This window comes from Lagenorhynchus albirostris, chromosome 12 (genome assembly GCF_949774975.1).
Source record: "Lagenorhynchus albirostris chromosome 12, mLagAlb1.1, whole genome shotgun sequence".
In the NCBI taxonomy this organism is placed as follows: Eukaryota; Metazoa; Chordata; class Mammalia; order Artiodactyla; family Delphinidae; genus Lagenorhynchus; species Lagenorhynchus albirostris.
In genome coordinates, this window is record NC_083106.1 from 76943114 (window position 1) to 76968514 (window position 25401).

The window sequence follows — 25401 nt, forward strand, 5'->3', positions numbered from 1 at the left end:
AATCTTCATTCTAATCCCATCTGCTTTCTGTCTTCCAGTGTTTTCTCAAAGTTTATGGTCCTCCAAAGGTTGATACTGTTTTCCAGTTATATGGATTTAAAAAATCCTTTCTAAAACCTTAAGGGTTTGCAGTGAGAAGAGGAAGCTATAATCTATTTCCATTCTGCCACCTTGAAATGGAAACCAGAGTACTTTTTAAAACCTTAGGAGGATGTTTTAAAAATAAGTTTAACAGACCAGTTTTCAGGGCTGCCATTTATGGTCGTGTGTGCTATTCACCGTATGAAGGCTCTGGCTGAGGAGGTAGATGAGAGCTGACACTGAGCTCACTTCTTTTCACTGTACTGTGTTTACTTTCGGAGAAAAGGGGCCCTTTCCTCCAATGTACACAATGATGCCCTAATGGTCAGCAGTGGTGCTGGCCATTTGAGCTTTAAAATACATTATGTATGGTGATAGTTCCACGGGTATAAACTTATGTCAAAACTCATCAAATTATTCACTTGAAATATGCACGGTTATTGTACATCAATTACAATACCTCAGTAAAGTTGTAAAATAAAGTTAGAAAAGTAAATTATGTTATGCAAGTAGTGAAGTAGGTAGAATGTGCTATTGGATTTAGAGGATAAATTCTGAAGGTTTCATATTTTATAAATTGGTTAATACAATATCAAAGCTTTACCTTAGTTGACAAAGTACCAATAATTGTGAAAGAAGAGACATTCGTGAACCACAGAAATGATAGTTAGCAAGCAATGGTAATTAATCGTTAGTCACCTTTTATGAGGGAAGAAAATAGTAGAGTTAACAACCTGCCTTGGGTATCTTAGGGAGACTCCTAGGTGGAGGCAGAAGGATGAACTAGGGCTGTGCTGTTCACTATAAGACCCACTAGCCACATGTGACTATTTAAATTTATTAACATAAAATAAAATAAAAATTCAGTTCTTCAATTATTCTAGTTTCATTTCAAGTGCTCAAGTCCTTGTGACTAGTAACTACTGTAACAGACAGCACAGATATAGACCATTTCTGTCAGTGCAGAAAGCTCCATTGGACAGTGCTGACCTAGATAATCTCTTAATTTAGGTTCTTTCCATTCTAATAGCTTTATCTCTGTAGATTAGTATATTAGCATATTTATCTCTGTAGATTAGTCAGATTGTCTAAGGGGGAAATGGAGTATGGATACACACTGAGCGTAGAATAGGTACTGGGTGATTGATGACATTGTTGGTGGATGTATGTATGAATGAATACATGTATGAAGAGTAGCAGTGAATTCCCACTATTTGATAAAGCATTGCATTCATTCATCCACTCATGAATTCAACAAATATTTATCAGATGTTTGCCATGTACTGGGTACTGCTTCAGCTTCTTGGGATATATGAGTAAACTAAATAGACAAAGATCACTTTCTGTGTGGAGTTTACATGCCAGGGTGGGGATGTATTACAAATAATAAGCATAATATGTAAGTAAATCATATCACAAGTTTTAAGGTGATAAATGTTATGCAAAATAAAATGTAAATAAAACGTAAAACAGAGTAAGAGGAATGAGGAGTGCTGGGTGAGGATAGAGAAATAAGGATTATAATTTTAAGTAGGGTCATCAGGTTATGCCTCACTGAGCAGGTGACATTCGAATAAAGACTTGAAAGAAGTGGGGAGTAAACCATGTGAATATCTGGGCAAAGAGCATTCTAGGCAGAGAGAACAGCAGGGCGCAGACCTATGTTGGGGGCATGAGTGTCATGTTCAAGAAATAGCAAGATGAGTGGTAGAGCAGAGTGAACAGGAGGGTAGCTGGAGAAGAGGACTGAGAGGTAACATATGGACAGATCAATAGGGTCTTGTAGGCCATTGTAAGAGCTTTGATTATGACTCCAAGAGGGTTTGGAGTGAAGAAGGGACATGATCTGACTGAAGTTTTACAAGGTTCAGTGTAGCTTCTGTGTCAAGAAGGCACTGCATTGGTACAAGGACAGAAGCAGGAAGACCATTTGGAAGCCGTTGCAATATCCATGCAGAAACTGATGGTGGTTGGCTCTAGGGTGGTAGTGGTGAGAAGTGGTCAGACCCTGATGTATTGTTTAAGTACAATGATAAATATCTGGATGAATTAGAAGTGGGTGTTAGAGAAAGGAAGTGTCAGTTAGGATACCAGAATTTTCACCTGAGCAACTAGAATGATGGCGTTGCCATTCATAGAGCTAGGGAAGGCAGAGGAGGAACAGCTTAAGGGAAAGATTAGGAATTGAGTTTTAGACCTCCTGGATTTAGGATGTCTGCTAAAGTAGTTGAACAGGCTGCTGGGTAAGCAGGTCCAGATTTGGGAGAACAATCAGGGAGGGACATAGTGTTATTGATAAGTAAGGAAATATATTCTCTGTTAATGAACTAATGCAAGTTTTTGTACGTCAGAAGGTGAGAGTTGGCTGGCTGTGAGGTGGGATAAAAATGTCATCATTTTGTTCTTAGCAAGAGCTAGGAGAAGACCTGTCCATAAATTTTGCTTTGCAAATATTCACAAAATATCCAGGCATTAATTTTGGCTTTAAAAAAGGGAATGTTTCTGTGCAGGCAGAGATGTGCCCACGCAGAGATGTGCCCTTTCGGGCACAGGGGTTTTCTGTGATTTTTGCAGAAAACACTTTAGCGTTTTTTGTTAATATTGATGCCATGTTAGGACATATGCTGGTATGTTTTTTCTCCCAGCCCCATAATGTTTTTAGCAATTAAACCCAAAGTACTGTACTTTAAATATATTTTATTTATCACTGCAGCATAAATAATTTCTTTTTAAGTAATAGGGAAGAAAGCCTTGCTATTAATTTAAAAGAATGAACTAATTAAATGTAAGTATTTGAGCATCGGGCCTGAGTCCTATAAAAACAAGTTAATCAAAATCATGGAGCTTTATAATCTTAAAAGGATGACATCAAGGGTCTGATGTCTTGGATTCTTAAGGGCAGACATGGAGCAGTCCAACATCTATGCCAGAATGACCTCTATGAAGCATAATATTTCCTTTTAAATATTTAGACATCAAGATAGTTTTCTGTGGTTTTAATTGACAAAACATGGATTAGGGAAAAAAAACCACGGAAGTACAGCAATTTTTTCAGCTGTCCTCCTCTTTCTCTACCTTGCTTTTATCTCCTGTTAAATAAAGCTCACCAGTCCTAATGTGAACAACTCAGTTAGCACCTTCTTTCAGAAATGTGACCATTTATAAACATCTCTGGATAAGGAAATAAAGTGATAAGGAAAAGTTCATCAACTCTGAGTTAGAGTCATGAAATCTAAAGGAATTAATATGAATAAACTAAGATAAGAAACATTAGATAGTTTATTCTGGGTTTAGCTATGTTTCTTCTGTAATGCTTTTCCTGATATTTCTATTTGGTTAAAACTCGTATTTTTGGCTGTTTTCTAGATCAAATATATCATAGTGGCCCATGTTATGCACAAGGATTCTTGTTTTATGATACCCAGAAAACTGTTTAAGTTTTGGTAGTTTCAGAAGAATCATGAGTTAACATAGGGAACTCTCACTCAGATAGTTTATTTTCAGCTGATTTGCTTTCTTAATTGCATAATCCCAAACTAGATATTTATGTAAAAAAAAATATATATATATATATATTTACTAAGTTGATCTTCGAGCATAATTAGCTAGTTCTTTTTCTTTCTCTTTAGCCTCACCCTAACCCCACTCCCAATACCCACACACCCTGGAACCAGTTAGGTTATAATAGAACACAATAAACCAGTGATTAGTTGCTTATCCTGCATACTGGATGCTAAGAGCCAAGAAGTGATTATGTGGAATAAATGAAATTCCTCCTTTCCATGAGATCGTATCTTAGGCGCATGTAGGGGGCACAGCAGTGAGCTTGAGCTGTGTGCTGAAAGCAGCAGTTCTAAGATGTGCATATGCCCCTGGACATGTGCCAAATGCAGACACTCAGCCTTAAGGCCCTTTGCTCACAGGTATGTCCTCATCTCATCAATCTCACTTGTTTACTCCCTACCATGAATTAAATATTTCGACTGGACATTTCTCACATATAATGTGCTCTTCTTTTTGTTTTTTGGCCACGCCACGGGGCATGTGGGATCTTAGTTCCCCGACCAGGGATCGAACCCGCATCCCCAGCAGTGGAGGCATGGAGTCTTCCCCACTGGACCACCAAGGAAGTCCCACAATGTGCTCATTTTTTATTCTGTTGCCACTGTGAAGCTCTCATGTACAGATGAGGTCATATGACAATGGAAAATAACCAAATATCTGAGTAGCCACTGCCTTTAACCCTCCCCCACCCTGTAGCCCCTCTCCTGAAGCCTCCTACCTCGACCTAGATGGCTCTCGGGCCACTGTGGTCCTGATGGAGGTGGTGGCAAAGAGGAGATGCTACAGAGGTGCCTAGAAAGGAAGAACGAGTAAAGGGGTGGTGGTTACTTGCATGGAAGTCCCACCTCTGCACCCCAGACAGCCGTGGGATGACAGGAGAGTGAAAAGAGAGCCTGGGTAGTAAGCTTGGCTTGCGTTTGAGAGAGAATTTTCTAGAGTTTAGAGTGAGCACAGAAGGGGATTTTTTAAAGCAGCTGCTGTGCATAGCTATATATATCCATGGCTATTGATATGTGTATGGACATATACGCATGCACACACATGTGTACATGTGTTTGTACATATATGATTTAATTGATAAAGATTTTATCTTATTTTCAATTATTTTTGTTATTGGCAGAATTTATGCTAAGTTGGTACATGGCAGGATGGGCAAACTGCTTGTTTATAGCTGCTGTCTGTTCTAACTGAGCCAGTGCGCTCCCGTTTGGCTGGTGACCCTGCCATTGCCGCTGTGCGGCCCCTCCACTGAGATCCTCTGGGCCTCCATACAATCCAGAAACTAAAGCATTCAAACTTATGCCGCAGGGGGCCTCAAAACCTCACTTCAGCGTGGCAGCTGGCATCATTCAGATTGGTTGTTAAATATTTCAAACATCACTTCTGATTGTAATGTATCTGGAGCCGGGCCCTAAAGAAATGAGATATTCAGACAGGGCAGGTCCCTGTGGGCTTCACCTTGGTAGGGGGAGAAAGAGAAGTGATAGGAAGGATTGTACCAAATATGGGGTGTGAACAAGGAAACTGAGGATGTAGGCAGAGAGGTAAAGATGCATCGCTGGGAAAGGACACTGCCAACAACTCACTCATGTCCTGGTTGCCTCTGGGGCTGCCACACGTTTGCACAAGCCACTGTCCCCTGCCCACTCCCCCGAAAGTTCTTGCCTTCTGTCATCCCACCTGATCACACACATCCTGTCCTCTCTTCCATTGAGCATGTGTGTCACATGCACACATTTCACACTTGCTGACATGGTGCTCGGTACGAATTCTGGAGTGTTTGTTTTCCAGTGTGTATGTCCAGGCACCTTAGTGCATAGAATCTGGAGATCACCTCATTTAACACCCTTACTTTGAAAATCAGAGAAAAAAAGTGGTCCAGAGAAATTAAATAATTGCCCATGTCCCTTGGATCTGGGATCAAAGTCTAGTCCAGGCATGACTCTCTTACTATACCATGTGTCTCAAGTTGCAAGTTTCCTGAGGGAAATTATATCCCAATCAGGACAGACTTCTCAGTTAGTTGGTTCTGTGCTTTAAGAACAATTGACGTAGTTTTTCTCTTCACCCTGTGAACGCTTGGAAAAATAGTCATAACATTGTGTTGAGTAAAAAACCCCATATGATCCCATTAAAATATGTATGTAAACATAATTTTAAGCAAAGGAAAAATTCTAGGTCCAGGTCAATAAATATTCTTCTATGATGTCAGGTGAGGCAGTAAAAGAATGGACTCTGGAACCCAGCTGCAATATTACACAAAGTATTTACCTTCTCTGCCTCAGCTTCCTCACCTGTGTAATCAGAATGATAATGGTACCACTTCATAAGGTAGTTCTGATGATCATGCAAGAGCAATGCCTGGCACATAGTAGGGCTGTATGTGTTAGCTATTGTTATTATTATAATTTTTGGTGGGTTGAAGTTCTCTACAAACCAGATTCAAAGAGTAGGAGAGACCTGATTTATTGGAATTAGATTTGTTGAGATGACTGTAACAAAGTGGAAGGTCAGATAGAAAGGAAGGTCTGTGGCAGGTGGCAGGGGGGTGTTTACAGTAAACACTGCATGAGTTATATACCCAACATCTTGGCTGCAGAAAAACTTGAACGTACTAAATATTTCTTCATAAATCAGCTTGTTTGGACCAGTTCTATTTTTATCAACCTGTCTTATCTCTCTTATAAACAAATCATGTCCACCAAAGCTGGAAAATTAAAAAGCTAACAAGTATTCTAATTCAACAGAATTTTTTTTTAAACATGCAGAAAAGCTCAGTCTTTTATACTGACTTTTGGCCATATTGCTTTCGTTATCTTCTGAGATGAAGTGTATAAATACATAGTTATTTTCTGGGACTCACAATGGAATCTCAGAAATAGGGGATGAATTCTCAATTCTAAAAGAACTTTTCACCTGGGTATTAAGTCAAGCCTTACTGGAAGATGAAAATCATTATCAATAATTCTGATAATTATTTCCCTCTAAGATAACTGAAATTCTAAGGTATTTGCTTTGTAAAATAATTTGTTGATGCTAAATTCGCAACTATAGAAATGATTTAATATCTAACATTACTCCTAAACAAAATTCAGCTGTTTGCTTAGGACATGATAGATTTTCCTCAAAGCAACATTGTTTCTTTTTTAAAATATATAAATGTACATAAAATGATCTTAAGTCATTCAAAAAGGTGTTTAGGAGCTGAGTGCCTTTAGAATGGCAGAAAGGTGACTTTCTCCAAAAGGTATTAAATTCTGGGGAAAGTGTCTCCATCTCTTTAAAATCTTCATATATTTGCTGAGACAGCAAAGAGGTATTGATGGTTCTAGTCAGCTTAATGGTGGCTTATATTCCTTGAGGAAGGTTATAGTTATGGAGATTGCAACAAACACTTGTTGTTCTTAGCAAAGAATCCTTAGACATGCTCTAATCTATGGGGCTGCGGAGATTTTCTACCATCTTTTAGGTCCAGAGCCACTGGCAGAAGCAATTCTGGGGACTTCTAGTCATAGGACCACTGCCATCTCTACTGGCTGTGTTGGGGCCCAAGTGTTTCCCAAATAAGATGGAAATTAGAGCCAGGAGTCAGTAGCATTTCCTTCCTCAAAATAACATTTGATTGGAGTTACTTTTTTTTTTTAATTCTTTATTGGAGTATAATTGCTTTACAATGGTGTGTTAGTTGCTGCTTTATAACAAAGTGAATCAGTTATACATATACATATGTTCCCATATCTCTTCCCTCTTGCATCTCCCTCCCTCCCACCCTCCCGATCCCACCCCTCTAGGTGGTCACAAAGCACGGAGCTGATCTCCCTGTGCTATGCGGCTGCTTCCCACTAGGTATCTATTTTATGTTTGGTAGTGTATATATGTCCATGCCACTCTCTCGCTTTGTCACAGCTTACCCTTCCCCCTCCCCATATCCTCTAGTCCATTCTCTAGTAGGTCTGTGTTTTTATTCCTGTCTTACCCCTAGGTTCTTCATGACATTTTTTTTCCTTAAATTCCATATATATGTATTAGCATATTGTATTTGTCTTTCTGTTTCTGACTTACTTCACTCTGTATGACAGACTCTAGGTCCACCCACCTCATTACAAATAGCTCAATTTCGTTTCTTTTTATGGCTGAGTAATATTCCATTGTATATATGTGCCACATCTTCTTTATCCATTCATCCGATGATGGACACTTAGGTTGTTTCCATCTCCGGGCTATTGTAAACAGAGCTGCAATGAACATTTTGGTACATGACTCTTTTGGAATTATGGTTTTCTCAGGGTATATGCCCAGTAGTGGGATTGCTGGGTCATCTGGTAGTTCTATTTGTAGGTTTTTAAGGAACCTCCATACTGCTCTCCATAGTGGCTGTACCAATTCACATTCCCACCAGCAGTGCAGGAGTGTTCCCTTTTCTCCACACCCTCTCCAGCATTTATTGTTTCTAGATTTTTTGATGATGGCCATTCTGACCGGTGTGAGATGATATCTCATTGTAGTTTTGATTTGCATTTCTCTAATGATTAATGATGTTGAGCATTCTTTCATGTGTTTGTTGGCAATCTGCATATCTTCTTTGGAGAAATGTCTATTTAGGTCTTCTGCCCATTTTTGGATTGGGTTGTTTGTTTTTTTGTTATTGAGTTGCATGAGCTGCTTATAAATTTTGGAAATTAATCCTTTGTCAGTTGCTTCATTTGCAAATATTTTCTCCCATTCTGAGGGTTGTCTTTTGGTCTTGTTTATGGTTTCCTTTGTTGTGCAAAAGCTTTTAAGTTTCATTAGGTCCCATTTGTTTATTTTTGTTTTTATTTCCATTTCTCTAGGAGGTGGGTCAAAAAGGATCTTGCTGTGATTTATGTCATAGAGCGTTCTGCCTATGTTTTCCTCTAAGAGTTTGATAGTTTCTGGCCTTACATTTAGGTCTTTAATCCATTTTGAGCTTATTTTTGTGTATGGTGTTAGGGAGTTATCTAATCTCATACTGATTGGAGTTACTTTTAATTAACTTACTTGAAGTGATTAATGTAAAAATTTAGGAAAGTTGCCTTCCAGGAAACGCATAAGTGTCTGAGGATTCTGACAATTATCTTCTAATTCTCTTGGGAATATAAAGTGTGTGGGTAACCTAAATATTAAGAGACAGGAACCGTCTGACAATTGGAAGGCTGCAGTTGAAATGCATCCCTGTTAAAATCAGTGGGTCAAAAAAGCAACTGGAAATTATGTGTCCATAAGGAAATGTGGACGTTAGTATAAATAACAATGGCAGAGTGGATGTTCCAAGACGGTTTTAAAAAGCAGTCGGTTCAGAAGTTAGTTGTACCAGGACTGGAAAGGACAATGATAATGGCAAAGTTTTAAAACTTTCTTTTGAAAGTTTGACAGTGAGCTGAGAGGATGGGAAGGAAGTGAGAAACTCTTTCCCCAAATCTCCAATAGAATATGCCCTTCCTAAATTCATTTTTATGTTTCATGTAAAAGTTCTTTTAGTAAGATGAATATTTCTTTAGTTAGATGATGTGGTTAAAGCAATTATTCCTCTTCAGACCTGCCAAAAATTCATACTAATAGTTAATAACATGCTGAATGAATATTTTAAAAACTGCATTTGAGAAACCTCAACTCATAACTTAAGAAAAGTTTTCAGTAAGCAGTGGCAGGGAATCACCGCAGACACTCACAGAAGAGAAGCAATAAAAATTGGTCTGTCACCTAGAGGGGTGGGATAGGGAGGGTGGGAGGGAGATGCAAGAGGGAGGAGATATGGGGATACATGTATATGTATAGCTGATTCACTTTGTCATACAGCAGAAACTAACACACCATTGTAAAGCAATTATACTCCAATAAAGATGTTAAAAAAAAATCGGTCTGTTAAAATAAAACCAAGCAGAATCAGAGACAGTGTATAGTGTCATTAGATTCTTAGCTCATTAGATTATCTTGGCTGGCTCTATACTTAGATGAACCATGTTGCTTGCTTTGGGGCCTCCAGGCAAACCTTATGTGGCAAGAGTTGAGGTCTAAATACATTTTCAGTACACCGCTTCGTGTTATTTCTTCTGACATTTGGCCATCCCCCAAATAATCTCTAGTACGTTTCATCAATGCCTTCATTTTCCTTTTGTAATACTTAATAACTTCTTTGGGTTGCTTTCTATTTAAGCAATTTCCCCACATCCAAGAGCAAGGAAATCCTTGAAAAAGGAAAGTTTAGCCCTCTTAAAGACTCAGACAATGTATCTTTGTAGGTCAAAGAAAATGTGGGGGGAGGTGGGTAGGCATCATCGTAACTCATTCCAAGCCAGCGTTTTCACTCATCTTTTCCTTTCCTATAAATAAAATTAAGTTTTGGGAAAAGGATTTAGAAAAATATTTGAATAAAAATTTTGTCCCAAGCCCTATACCTCCTCTTCCTCCCAGCCAGAGGCCACCCAGGGACTTGATTGATGTTCTCTATTGGAGAAGTCTGAAGGAATATACTTGGATAGCTTAAGTGTATCTGCTTTAGTAGGTAACATTTCCGGGCCACACAGAAATGGAACTAGTTTTCTGGGTGCGCCTCCAAGTTGACCAACTTGGAAAGTAATTAGCGGTGAGGCTTAGAGAATGCTACTTTAACTCCTCTGGGTCTTCTGTTCCTCTCTAACTAAAATAAGAGGGCAGATTAGATGTTCTCAAAGGTGGTTCTAAATGAGGATCTTTCAAGCTTGACCCTACTTCCATTTTGGACTGGATAATTCTTTGTTGCGGTGGGCTGTCCTATGCATTGTAGGATGTTTAGCAGCATCCCTGGCCTTTACCCATGCCAGTAGCATCTTCCCTAGTCTTAACACCCAAAATTGTCTCCAGACTTTGCCAAATGTCCCCTGTGGATAGATTGTCAGATAAAAATACAGGATGCTAGTTAAATTTGAATATAAGATAAAGAATGAATAATTTTAAAATATGTTTGGGGCTTCCCTGGTGGCGCAGAAGTTAAGAATTCAGCCTACCAATGCAGGGGATATGGATTCGAGCCCTGGTCTGGGAAGATCCCACACGCCGTGGAGCAACTAAGCCTGTGTGCCACAACTACTGAGCCTGCACTCTGGAGACCGTGAGCCACAACTACTGAACCTGCGTGCCACAACTACTGAAGCCCGTGTGCAGTAACGAAGACCCAACACAGTGAAAGATAAAATAAATAAATAAATAAATTTAAAAACAAACAAAAAGAAAAGACATGAGAGCATGCATTTAAAAAAATATATGTTTGTCTGACATGTTGAATGGGACATATTTATATTAAAAACTTATTTTGATCATGTTGAAGAATATGTTCTGACCTGATAAATATCAGAATGTTCAAGCCATTGGTCCCTGGAATCAGACCTGGATTCATACCCATCTCTTCTCAGCTTTGTGTCTAGGGCAATCTGTTTAACTTCTCTGAGCCCCAGTTCATACCTACCTTTTAAAGTTGTTGTGGGGATTAAATAAATTATTTTACATGAAGCGCTTATTTGAAAAAACCTTTTTTGTTGTTCTTTATCTAAAATTCAAATTTAACCAAGCATTCAGTATTTTCATTTGCTGAGTCTGACAACAGTATCTGGGGAGCAAAATCACTTCCCCCCTCCTTTTATTGAAAATCTCTGTTCTAGTAAAAAATTTAATGAAGATGTGGTTCTATTCTCCCTGAAGTTTTCTGCATTAATTATAGGGATAGGCCAGACATCCGTTAGATTAGATTTTTGGAAATGTCCCTATTTAGTTAATTTTGCGTTCATAGAAATACCTTTTCTAAAAAAGAATATTTTTCAACATTGTTAATATAGGGATGTCAGACAGTGACCATTCCTTTTGATCACTGTTGATTTTCCTCCGAGAAGACTAAGTGTATGCCGAGGGCATTGTCAAAATGGGGGTGGGTGGGGGAGAGACAGAGAGAGAGAGAGAGAGAGAGGAGAGAGGAGAGAGGGAGGGAAGGAGGAGAGAATATGAATATGAGAAAGAGAGAAAGATTTTGTTTGAATTAGATTTTTTTTAAAAGTACCAGTGTAGAAGTAGATGCCATGTGAGAAGTTATAACTTTGTTAAACTTATTTTGAATTCCATACGGGAATAAGGTGAAGGATAATCTTGTCAGTGCTGAGGGCATGTGGAGTTTTTAACCCTGTCTTGCTTTGGGAACATTTCCCCCTACATCAGCCATAACCGGAAGTGGAGGCATTGCCCCCGGAACCTGCCTCCTTCTCTTTTCTACTCCAAGCTCTTGACGAGTTGTATGGAGAGAGCAGGGTACCGTAATGAAGTGTGCGTGTGGGGAAGGGGATGATCAAATGAAACAGAGGTTTAAGTACATGTCTTTGTATTGTGCCAAACTTGAGACACTGCTTTTTCAACTTGAGCCCAACTCATTTCACCAATTTAAGATTCTGGCCGTTTTTTTCATCGGGATTTCCCATCTTCATGAAAGCAGGGGGCGTTGAAGATGCAGCATAAAAATGAGGGAAGTTGGAACTGGTGAGCCATGACAGTGATAACTGTAAGCCCGAGTGCTTGTTGGTACTGAAGAGTAAAGTGTATTTTGTCACTGTTATCGATAGAGGTTTTTTTCAGTGCTTACAACAGGCATGGGATCAAACATGGAAGGACGTGCTGAACAGCATAAAATTGCTCCTCTCTTTTACAAACTTCCAAGTCATTTAGGAAAAGAATACAGGCAGACAGAGAAAAGGTAGAAAAAGAAAACAAAATATATGCTAAATGCCAAAAGATTGTTCATACGTTTGGTGTTATACGAGCTGAGAAGAGGAGATTCCACTTTATTCTCGTAGGGGGTGGCTCACCCTCAGCAGTGTTGACATTTTGGGCTGTAGAAGTCTTTGTCATGGGGGCTGACCAATGCATTATGGGATGTTTAGCAGCATCCCTGACCCTTACTCATAGAAGCCCATTGTGATCATCAAAAATGTCCCCAGACATTGCCAAATGTCCCCTGGGGAAGAAAAATTGCCCTGGCTGGGAACCACTGGTCTAGTAGTGTGTGGGAAAGCTTCCTAAAAGAGAGAGCGTTTGAGCCGGGCTGGGAGGACGGGTAAGGTTTTGAAAGAAAAAGGTAGTGACAGAGGAGAGCATTTTAGGTGAGGGAGATGGCGTGAATAAAGATGCCAAGGTGGAAAATCAAGTCAGTTTGGAGTATAGTAGGCAGATGAGTTTAATTAGAGTTACTGTCCCTGTGGGGAATAGAACATATTTTAAGAATAAAACATATTTAGTGATTCTGCCTATGCCCACTGCACCTGAAACTGTCTTGACCTTAGTAGCTGTTCAGTAATTAATTGGTGATTTGATGTGAAAAGTAATCTGTATCAAGATTAAAAAAAGCCTTGCGTGAAAGTCTAAAAGATTTAAACTTTTTTTTTTTTTTCCTGGTGGGCAATGGACAGCCCTTGAATGTTCTTTGAGCAGGAATGACATAATCTTGAGAAAGTCAAGCTGTTCTGGAGTCAGTTGTCTCATTGGTGAGATAAAGGAGTTGGAATTGAGTGTAGTAATAGCAACCAGCTTTAAAAAAACCTTTCTGCTTCAAATTTATCAAACACCTTTGCCTACGTTTTCTAAATTGGTTGCCTCCCAAAATCCAATATTAACTACAGAAAATTTTTCTTCTCTAGTTATTTTTCTTCCCAACTAACACTGGTGCTCAGACATTGCAGTGGAAATGGGCTTTGAATACATTTCCTGCTAAGAAAAAAACTCCCACAGTTTTATTTTCTTCACCCCTCAAGATGTGATGTCATTAGCGGGCCCAGGCGGCTGGTTCACCTCATGGGCAAGATTAAGTTGAGCAGCGCTCTGTCCTTGGCAGGGAGGAGCGTGAACCTGGGCTCCTTTCTGTGTCTGGGATCAGGGTTGAAGGCATTTCCTTGTGTCCCCTCAGATGAATAAGTGGCAGTGTACAAGCCTTAAAAGAGCTGTCTGTCATATGAATTTGGCATTTACCCTCCACAATCTCTTGAAAGTCTGTTTGTGGTACCACAGGATGAGTCGTTGACCACTCTGTTCTTTCCATTCCCAAAGAGGCCAGACAGTTTTCTCTCTAATGTTCCCACACCCCAGGTGCTCTTTTTATTTACCGCAGGATCTGATCTGGTCCTGTGGAGAAACTGCATAATTTACTGTTATGAGGTAATACACAGCTCGTCTTTCTCTGTCCCCAACCCCCCAAATAAACTTCTCTTGTTCCTTGGGTTTCTCAACGTCTGACTGATGTTAGGACAAAGATGAGAATAAATTAGTTGAATCAACAAAAATGGGATTTGGGTAATTAGGAGAAAACACAGCTATGGCTAAAAATGGTTTCTATTAATTCAAAACATTGGCAAGCAAAAGATTATCAATGTGTTCTAGATCTGGTCATCACGAAATCAGGCTTATGGTAGAAATGTTTCTCATGAGAAGAAAAAACAGTAGGCTTCGTGGAATTCAATTAAATTTCTTGAGTTGAGTCTGTCGTTTCAGTCGGCAGCCTTCCATACAGTTGTTCGTTGCTATTACTATTCGTGGTAGGCAGAACGGCCCTCCCAGAGATGTCTACACCTTAAGCCCTGGCTCCCGTGAATATGTTATGTTATAAGGCAAAAGAGACTTTGCAGATGTAATTAAGGTTATGGACCTTAAGTTGGGGAGATTATCTTGGATAATTCAGGTGGACATAACCTAATACCATGCATCTTTAAAAGCAGAGAAGTTTTTTCCAACTGGAGGCAAGAGATGCAGCAAAAGAAGTTAGAGAAAGTCCAAGTGTGAGAAGGATTCAGTGCACTGCTACTGGTACTGAGATGTAGGGAGCCAGGTGCAAGAATCAAAGAGGGGCCTCTAGGTGGTAAGGCCTCCCAGTGGACACCCAGCAAAGAAACAGGGACCCCAGTCCTACCAATTCAAGAAACTGGATGCTGCCAACAACCTGAATAAGTTTGGAAGCGGATTCTTGCCCAGAACTTCCAGTAAGGAGTACAGCCATGCCGACACCTTGATTTTATTCTTGTGAGACTCTAAACAGAAGACCCATCTGAACTACACTGTACCCAGATTTCTGACCCAAAAGCTGTGAGCTAATAAATGAATGTTGTTTTGAGCCAGTAAATTTTATGTTAAATCTGTCATGGCAGTAATAGAAAATGAATACATTTTTCTTGGTCATTGTTTGTCTTCCTTACTTCATTACATTGTCACAATTTACTATGGATTTGCATCACGTATGACACGGCACCAATTATCAGGCTCCAACACTAGACTGTAAGCTTTTGATGGCATGGATATTTTTCTCTCTTTTTAAAATTTCACCTGTCTGTCCCTAGCACCTCAAACAGTGTCTAATACACATGCTCTGTGCTCAAAAGATATTTCTTGTGTGACTGAATAGGGCAACAAAAGAATTTTCAATATTATTCCTTCCCTGGTGGAGTTTAAAAATCCAGTTAAGGCATCAAAATCTCAAAGTAAAAAAAGAACCCAAAAAACAGGACAATAAAATTTAAGTACAAAATGAGAGATATAGACAATAGATACTCTAGATTTCTAGTGGAATAGAGGTTGCAGTGCCTTGAGGTGGAGAAAGATTTCATGGAGGAGTTAGGCCTTCAAGTAAGAAGAGAACTTAAGGAAGCAAAGCAGAAGGAGAAGGACAGGAGAAAAAGAGACAGCCCCCAAACTCTACACAGAGTAATTCCAGATGACCAGGTGGTGTGTGAACTAGTCTTGGTTTAAGCATGGTGGGAAGACATGCTGCACATGCCTTGCTGGAAATTACGGTGCATGTTTTATAGTACACTGCACCTACCATTCAGGACCGGAATTTCAGTCATCGACATTCTTTGTCAGTCCTGTCATTCTTCTATTTGTGCCTTTCTCTCATAGCATGACATTTTCATATTTAATGGTGTCATCTTACTTTTAAAAAATAAATTTGAATGCAAAAGTAATATATGTTCAGTCTAGACTTCTTGGGAAAAAAATGAGCATAGAGAAAAAAATCATATACATTTTCACCACTGATAAGTAACTGCTGAACAGTTTGATGTACTTTATAAATTCTGTCCTTTTGAATAATTTACCTACTATATTCACAAAATTAGCATTATACTGAAGATACAGTTTAGAGCTAATTCTTCTTTTATGAATTAATAAATAAGCCATATCTTATCAATAAACCAGTCATAATTTATTTAATAATTTCCACACTATTGGTCATGTAAATTATCTCTAATGTTTTGGGATTTGGAATCTAATACTATTATTAAAACACTGACAAAAATCCTTGTCAATCAATTTCTGGTTGCATCTCTAATTATATCTTAAGGAAAGCATCCCAGAAGTTGGGATTATTGGATCCAAATGAATGACTATTTTGAAGGCTGTTTATACAATTTGCCAAACTACTTTGCAAAAAGAAAGGGAGGAGTTTGTTGTATATACTGCCTCATATCAATTTACATTTTCATGAGTTATGTGTAAGAGTGCTCATCTCACCATATCCTCACTAACATTTAGTTTTCTACCTCTATCTCTGTTAATGGTATTTCCTTGTTGTTCTGTTGTAAATTTCACTAGTTTTCTAAATGTACTTTTGTATATGTATGAAGTTAAATATATTTTCATGTTAGAGGAGAAGTTCATTTATCCTCTTTGTGAATCACCTATTGATACCTTTGCCTACATTTTTAAAAATTAATTAATTTATTTATATTTGGCTGCCTTGGGTCTTTTTTGCTGCACGAAGGCTTTCTCTAGTTGCAGCGAGAGAGGGCTACTCTTCATTGGGGCGTGCGGGCTTCTCATTGCGGTGGCTTCTCTTGTTGCGGAGCACGGGCTCTAGGCAAGTGAGTTTCAGTAGTTGTGGCCTGCGGTCTCAGTAGTTGTGGCTCACAAGCTCTAGAGCACAGGCTTAGTAGTTGTGGCACACGGGCTTAGTTGCTCCACAGCATGTGGGATCTTCCCAGACCAGGGCTCGAACCCGTGTCCCCTGCGTTGGCAGGCGGATTCTTTTTTTTTTTCTTAAACATCTTTATTGGAATATAATTGCTTTACAATGGTGTGTTAGTTGCTGCTTTGTAACAAAGTGAATCAGTTATACATGTACATATGTCCCCATATCTCTTCCCTCTTGTGTCTCCCTCCCTCCCACCCTCCCTATTCCACCCCCTAGGTGGTCACAAAGCCCTGAGCTGATCTCCCTGTGCTATGCGGCTGCTTCCCACTAGCTACCTATTTTACACTTCATACTGTATATATGTCCATGCTACTCTCTCACTTTGTTCCAGCTTACCCTTTCCCCTCCCCATATCCTCAAGTCCATTCTATAGTAGATCTGTGTCTTTATTACCGTCTTGTCCCTAGGTTCTTCATTACCATTTTTCTTTTTTTTTTTTTAGATTCCATATATATGTGTTAGCATACAGTATTTGTTTTTCTCTTTCTGACTTACTTCACTCTGTATGACAGACTCTAGGTCCATCCACCTCACTACAAATAACTGAATTTTGTTTCTTTTTATGGCTGAATAATATTCCATTGTATATATGTGCCACATTTTCTTTATCCATTCATCTGTTGATGGACACTTAGGTCACTTTCATGTCCTGGCTATTGTATATAGAGCTGCAATGAACATTTTGGTACATGACTCTTTTTGAATTGTGGTTTTCTCAGGGCATATGCCCAGTAGTGGGATTGCTGGGTCATATGGTAGTTCTATTTTTAGTTTTTTAAGGAACCTCCATACTATTCTCCATAGTGGCTGTATCAATTTACATTCCCACCAACAGTGCAAGAGTGTTCTCTTTTCTCCACACCCTTTCCAGCATTTATTGCTTGCAGATTTTTTTTTATGATGGCCATTCTGGCCAGTGTGAGATGATATTGCATTGTAGTTTTGATTTGCATTTCTCTAATGATTAATGATGTTGAGCATTCTTTCATGTGTTTGTTGGCAATCTGCATATCTTCTTTGGAGAAATGTCTATTTAGGTCTTCTGCCCACTTTTGGATTGGGTTGTTTGTTTTTTTGATTTTGAGCTGCATGAGCTGCTTGTAAATTTTGGAGGTTAATCCTTTATCAGTTGCTTCATTTGCAAATATTTTCTCCCACATAGAGAATTGTCTTTTCTTCTTGTTTAAGGTTTCCTTTGCTGTGCGAAAGCTTTTAAGTTTCATTAGGTCCCATTTGTTTATTTTTGTTTATATTTCCATTTCTCTAGGAGGTGGGTCAAAAAGGATCTTGCTGTGATTTATGTCACAGAGCGTTCTGCCTATGTTTTCCTCTAAGAGTTTGATAATTTCTGGCCTTACATTTAGGTCTCTAATCCATTTTGAGTTTATTTTTGTGTATGGTGTTAGGGAGTGTTCTAATTTCATTCTTTTACATGTAGCTGTCCAGTCTTCCCAGCACCACTTATTGAAGAGGCTGTCTTTTCTCCATTGTATATTCTTGCCTCCTTTATCAAAGATAAGGTGACCATATCTGCGTGGGTTTATCTCTGGGCTTTCTATCCTGTTCCATTGATCTATATTTCTGTTTTTGTGCCAGTACCATATTGTCTTGATTACTGTAGCTTTGTAGTATAGTCTGAAGTCAGGGAGCCTGATTCCTCCAGCTCTGTTTTCCTTTCTCAAGATTGCTTTGGCTATTTGGGGTCTTTTGTATCCATACAAATTGTGAAATTTTTTTTTCTAGTTCTGTGAAAAGTGCCAGTGGTAGTTTGATAAGGATTGCCTCAAATCTGTAGATTGCTTTGGGTAGGAGAGTCATTTTCACAATTTTGATTCTTCCAATCCAAAAACATGATATATCTCTCCATCTATTTGCATCATCTTTAATTTCTTTCATCAGTGTCTTATAATTTTCTTCATACAGATCTTTTGTGTCCTTAGGTATGTTTATTCCTAGATATTTTATTCTTTTTGTTGAAATGGTAAATGGGATTGTTTTCTTAATTTCACTTTCAGATTTTTCATCATTCGTGTATAGGAATGCAAGAGATTTCTGTGCATTAATTTTGTATCCTGCTACTTTACCAAATTCATTGATTAGCTCTAGTAGTTTTCTGGTAGCATCTTTAGGATTCGCTATGTATAGTATCATGTCATCTGCAGTGACAGCTTTACTTCTTCTTTTCCAATTTGGATTCATTTTATATCTTTTTCTTCTCTGATTGCTGTGGCTAAAACTTCCAAAACTATGTTGAATAAGAGTGGTAAGAGTGGGCAACCTTGTTTTGTTCCTGATCTTAGTGGAAATGCTTTCAGTTTTTCACCATTGAGACAATGTTTGCTGTGGGTTTGTCATATATGGCCTTTATTATGTTGAGGAAAGTCCCCTCTATGCCTACTTTCTGGAGGGTTTTTATCATAAATGGTGTTGAATTTTGTCAAAAGCTTTCTCTGCATCTATTGAGATGATCATATGGTTTTTCTCCTTCAATCTGTTAATATGGTTTATCACATTGATTGATTTGTGTATGTTGAAGAATCCTTGCATTTCTGGAATAAACCCCACTTGATCACGGTGTATGATCCTTTTAATGTGGTGTTGGATTCTGTTTGCTAGTATCTTGGTGAGGATTTTTGCATCTATGTTCATCAGTGATATTGGCCTGTAGTTTTCTTTTTTGTGACATCTTTGTCTGGTTTTGGGATCAGGGTGATGGTGGCCTCATAGAATGAGTTTGGGAGTATTCCTCCCTCTGCTATATTTTGGAAGAGTTTGAGAAGGATAGATGTTAGCTCTTCTCTAAATGTTTGATAGAATTCGCCTGGGAAGCAATCTGGTCCTGGGCTTTTGTTTGTTGGAAGATTTTTCATCAGTTTCAATTTCAGTGCTTGTGATTGGTCTGTTCATATTTTCTATTTCTTCCTGGTTCAGTCTCGGAAGGTTGTGCATTTCTAAGAATTTATGCATTTCTTCCAGGTTGTCCATTTTATTAGTATATAGTTGCTTGTAGTAATCTCTCATGATTCTTTGTATTTCAGCAGGCAGATTCGTAACCACTGCACCACCAGGGAAGTCCCTGCCTCCTTTTTTATATACTAGTGTTTTTGATTTATAAGAGCTCTTTACATATTATCATTAATTATTGATATTGTGATTATACTAATAATTAATCAGTATGTTAATGGCATATATTTATACATAGTACTTGCAAATAATGTTCCCATTTTATAGTTTGCTTTTGAATTTTGTTTATGTTTATGCAGCATCAAGATTTCAAAATAATACCCCAAAGTAAACAAGGCAAGTCAATGGCTTAAAAAAAGAATTGTCCTCAAACATGTTTTCCTCTCACTCCCTGCCATCCAACTCTATCCCTGCTGCCCCAACATGGAACAGAAAGTCTACTAACGTTGGGACTTACATTACTTCCAAAGTGGTGTAAATTGATTACATTACTTGTATCAACTAATTCTTGAATTCAAGAGGTGTTCTATAAATGCTTTATGATTGTTTAATAATCCCACCAATGAATTCTTTTTTAGAATAATTATATATAACAACTTAGCACTCAGAATTATGTGCATTTTGACCTGGAGTAATAGGTCTTAACTGGTTATCATATTGCTCTGAGTGAAATCACAGACTCCATTGATTATTTTGAATGAGTTGTAAACACTCATAACCTGAGTGTTTGAGTTAGATATAAGGCAGGAGTTGATATAGCCACTCACTCTAAGGAGTGGCTTTGGGACTGTCTTGGAATTTTTGCCACAGCAGTCAAATAAGCATCATTATTTCTTACACTTTTGTATTCTTGGTGAGCTTTGATCAGCCTTGTCTTTAGCCAGGCTACTTAGGCATCATTTTTAAAAGGATTCACTTGCTATCTAATTTATTCAAAGAATGAATCATGTTTCACTTCAAAAGAATTGAGAGCAGAAATGCCAAACCCATATTCTGTGACCAGGAACCCTGATCTATTAGTAGAGGTAGTTCGGGTGAAGTGTTGAGAATTCTGGGAATGTATTCAGGCTCAACAGCCAAAAAATGCCACAACCAGTTAATGATCTGGGAGGAAAGTGTGACAAAACTCATGCTGTGTATTTACCAGCCCAGGTTAAAGGAAATGTAATTACTAATTTGAAAGTTGAAATACAAACTGATTTTCTAATTTATTTAGTTTCTGGCATGCTGTCTTTGAAGTAAAATTACAAAGACATTTTTTCCTCATTTGTTTTAGAAGGTGTTACTCTATTTGTAGAGAACAGCTCTCTGTGGAAAGAGTTTGATATTACAACTATTTTAATTTTTTTCTATTTGAAAAGTGTTGAAGAATCCTGAGAAAATTCCCTTTCTTCCATATTGACACCTGGTTTGATTTCCTCAAGAGCTCAGTCTTCAAAGAATTGGAAAAGAAGTCTGATTTGCATCTGTGACAATATCTGGGTCTGTGTAGGTTTTAAAATGCAGTTTTTTTTCAAGATGAAGATTTAGTCCATGTAACCTCACCTGGATGTTTAGCTGAGGGCACACTCAAAAGATCCTGAGTCGTAGTTGTAAAATAAAGATCTTTTCATAGCTTCCTTGATCAAAGCCCCATGTACCTGTAAAGCAGAAATAACTCCAGCTCCTTTTAGGCCTCATCATTAGCTTATAAAATTTACTATTCTCTATTCCCTAGGCAACTAGCCTTCATCTTTTTTTTTTTTTTTTTTTTTTGAGCTACGTGGGCCTCTCACCGTTGTGGCCTCTCCCGTTGCGGAGCACAGGCTCCGGACGCGCAGGCTCAGCGGCCATGGCTCACGGGCTCAGCCGCTCCGCAACATGTGGGATCTTCCCAGACCGGGGCACGAACCCGCGTCCCCTGCATCGGCAGGCGAACTCTCAACCACTGTGCCACCAGGGAAGCCCCTCTTCTGTATTCTTGATATTCTCTTTTTAAACAAGGTAATTTTGTGTTTTGTATTTTGACAATATCATCTTATTATTATTTATTTATTTTAATTAATTTATTTATTTTTAATTTTTTTTTGCGGTACGCGGGCCGTTCACTGCTGTGGCCTCTCCCGTCGCGGAGCACAGGCTCCGGACGCGCAAGCTCAGCGGCCATGGCTCACGGGCCCAGCCGCTCCGCAGCATGTGGGATCTTCCTGGACTGGGGCACGAACCCGCGTCCCCTGCATTGGCAGGTGGACTCTCAACAACTGCGCCACCAGGGATGCCCTAGCCTTCATCTTTTAAATGAATATTTAAAATAATGTCAGCTTGATAAAGCAAATCTCAAGTCTACAAACCCAGTGGTGGAAAGCACTGCCCTTCCTCTTCACACGGTGGGTGGAACCCCAGGCCCGCCCTACACCCCGCCCCCCTAGTTTCCCTCAATTGACAGTGACCTTATCCAAAGTTCTTAGATTTGAAAAAACAGTTCTTAGCTCTAGCTAACACGCATGGTGAGCTGCAGTTTTCATTGAAAATGCTTCCTGCCAATTAAAAACAAAGGAAGAAGATAATTGCAAATGATTTTTAGGGAATTAAGTTTAAGTTTTATTAAGTGTTTCTTGCCAGAAAAAGACAATTCTTTAAAGAAATCTAAAAATCTATTTTCATATGCGTGTAGCAATTTTCTCTCTTATTTCCCTAACTACACTGAAACTGATTTTAGCTAAAACTACCTATAGGTTCTTAATTAACACTACACACATTTATAGACTAGCTGTGTTCACACCAGCTTTGTGCCCCAGTCATTCGTTTTCAGTTCTGACTAAACATCTCCTCAGAATAATATGCTACTCTTTTGGAGGCAAGTTGTCTCCTGCCTGAGGTTTGGTGACTTCATTTGATATGACACCAATGTTAACCAAGGAAATGAACATCGAACAGTAAAAAAAACCAAAAGGGAAGGTGTGTTAAATCATTGGGCAGACACTTGGCACCAGTAGAAGCAACTGGCTCCATTAGCTGGTCCAGGAAATGTGCCACATTGTGTGTAGAGAATCCAACTCCCCAAATTATAGAACTGGTAGAACGTTGTACACCGGGTTTACTTTTCTGGGTAACGTCATCCTTGGCTCAGATGCAATGAAAGATTCATCATCTTCCCAGGTGACGCTGGGGCAAACCAAGGTTTAGTCTCCTTTTATTGCCAGGGAGAGATTGATGGTTGTGGGTAGAAAACTATGTGAAAGTTGGCAGTTCTAGCTGGCTGGAGCTTTCAGGTTTGTCCAAGAGAAAGTCAAGGGTGTGAACCCAGGTAAACTAAATGTTTACAGCTATGGAAGCCACCGTGGATTTGAAACCACCGAGGTGCATGGTCCCATTCATAGACAGCATGCCATTCTCTGCAGCCACAGTTTTCTCCGTGAATGACTATGAAACGTAGGTTAGCTCATTTAAGTTTGGGGCTAAACATGCAAGAGGATGATTTCACCAAGATAGGTAGATTTGTAAGATTCAGCAAAATAATGATCTTAACTAAATTGATGGGATCACACACTTTGTTGTTGTTAAGCACAAACAGATGAACTGTCCCAAAGGAATAAATGAAGAAAGTAAAATGTATTTGAAAAGAAGAATGTGCAGAAATATACTCTTAAGTATTTGTAGTGATCATAAGAAGAGTCATGACTTTGCAGAATGGAATCTGCAAATGTATAGGCCATGGGAACAAAGCAGTTTCATTTATTCACTATTTAGCAAATATCCTGTTGCCTACAATATGCAGACACTCTATTAGGTGCTAGGAGTAAAAATATTTAAAAACTTGGTTTCTGCTTTCAGGAAGTTCACACATAGGCAAATAAACGTGGTAGTTGCCATAGTTATATGTGAACAACGTTCATGGAGAGTAAAGAAAGAAGCAGCTAAGTGTTCCTAATGGACCCAAGGAAGAGAAAGCAATGCTTGAGCTGACACTTGAAGGAAGAGTGGGACGAATGGTGGGGATGAGAAGAGCAGTCCAGAGGCCTGGAGAAAGGGTGGTGTGTTCAGGAACAGAGCTGGACTTGGTTCTTTGAGGGCAAGGGCAGGAAGGGAATGCAGAGAGCTTGACAGGGTCTAGGTCATGTAGGACTGTAGGATTTGCTTCTGGGTAATAGCAAATTACTCAAGACTCTTGAGCAGAGGAGTGACACAAAGACACTTCTGTGTTAAATCTCTTTTTCTGAGAGCTCTGCAGAGTATGAGTCGGAGAGACTGACACTTGGGGGCGGGGTTGCGGAGCTGGGGGGAGAAGGGATCCAGGTAGTGGGTGGAAGTCGGACCACACTGGCTACGGGCTTCCCTCTTGCAGCCCCATTCCCGTGTGTCTCAGCTCAGCCTTCTGCTGGGCTGAAAGTCAGTGGAATGCCATAAGCTCTGAGATCATATAAATAACACTTACACAATTATGGGTAAAAATCCCAATAAAAAAAACTCTGGGGGGGAGGTGTACAAATTATCTTATTTTTCTTATATTTTGTTACCTAAAGTATTGTCGGATAGAACTTATGAAATTTTTTTCTCCACAAATGTACGCATACAGTAATGGTATGTGTAAGTCGAAATTCATTTAAACATGGACCTTTTAAAGTATGGGCAAATCTGTGGCAGTCACACACCGGAACAGGCCCATTTAAGCTCTGTGATTAATAAGGCAGTCTGATAGATAAAGTGTGTGGCTGAGGAGATGAGCTAGTGAGTGACAGGGGGACATCACTGCGTATGAGTGACTACAGAGTGACTTGAAGGGGCGGGGACACTATGACAAAAACTCCCGTGGGAGTTCACTCTATATGGGCTCATTTGCAGCTCGTGTACAAATGTCTCTGTTAAACTTGTTATTTGCATTTAACAATGATACACTGTGTACCTGGCAAGTGCAGTAAGTAGGATCAAAGCTTACAGTGAATCAAATGTTGACAGCCGGTTCAACCAGAAAAGGGGAATATGAGAACTAGAGACCCTCAAAGAACAGTTTTCTTTAAATTTCTGCATCTCATTTGGGAATCTCAACCTGTTTATTATTAACTGAACAAAGTGTATCTGAAAATTAGAGGCAAATAGTTGGTTTTTGATGGGGCCAGTGGTGCATTTGGAAGAGAAGAAGCAGTAAACCAATTTTAATTTAGATTGGATCGACTATCAGAGAATTGTATTTGAGTCATTATGTTCACCATTATTTGCATTGTTACCTCTACTGTTTATTGAGCACTTTCTACTTGCACGGCACTGTACGAAGCAGTCGCCACTCACGATTCCATTTTGTCTCTCCAAAGCTCAAGGGGTAGTCAGAGGTTATTATAATCCCCATATTGCAGTAAAGCTGAGGCTTGGAGAGGTTGAACGGACTTTTTTCTCTATGGCTCACCTTAATTGTGAGAATGTTAGAGCAGAAAGAAACTTGAGGTCATCTATTTCATCAGAAACTTAGATGCTAAGCAGTCAGGCAGATAAGGTAACACCGAGACTCCAGGCCTTATCCAACAAGGACAGCTGCTATTCAGTAGCAGCCTTTGTTGCCACATGGGAATGTAGGCTTATTGTTGCCGACCTTATAATTTTTAAAGAGAAATCAGGAATTTGGATTTGAATGCGTAAGTTCCCAATTTTTAAAGCATGCTGGGCAAACAAGGTACATCCAATGGCTATATCTGGGCAAAGGACCACCAGTTAGCAACTTCTAATTAAGTACGATCCCATTATTTTACAAATGAGACACAGAGAGGTGAAGAGAGCTGCCCAGTGTCACACAACAAGTCAGTGGTATAGCTGGGAATCAATGTGCAATACAT

The 25401-nt window shown here is 39.1% G+C and overlaps 1 protein-coding gene across 4 annotated transcripts in view; it reads left to right on the forward strand.

The window, feature by feature from the left end:
* Positions 1-25401, forward strand: part of FILIP1 (filamin A interacting protein 1) — a 192433-nt gene that overhangs the window by 35831 nt on the left and 131201 nt on the right. The window lies entirely within an intron of this gene.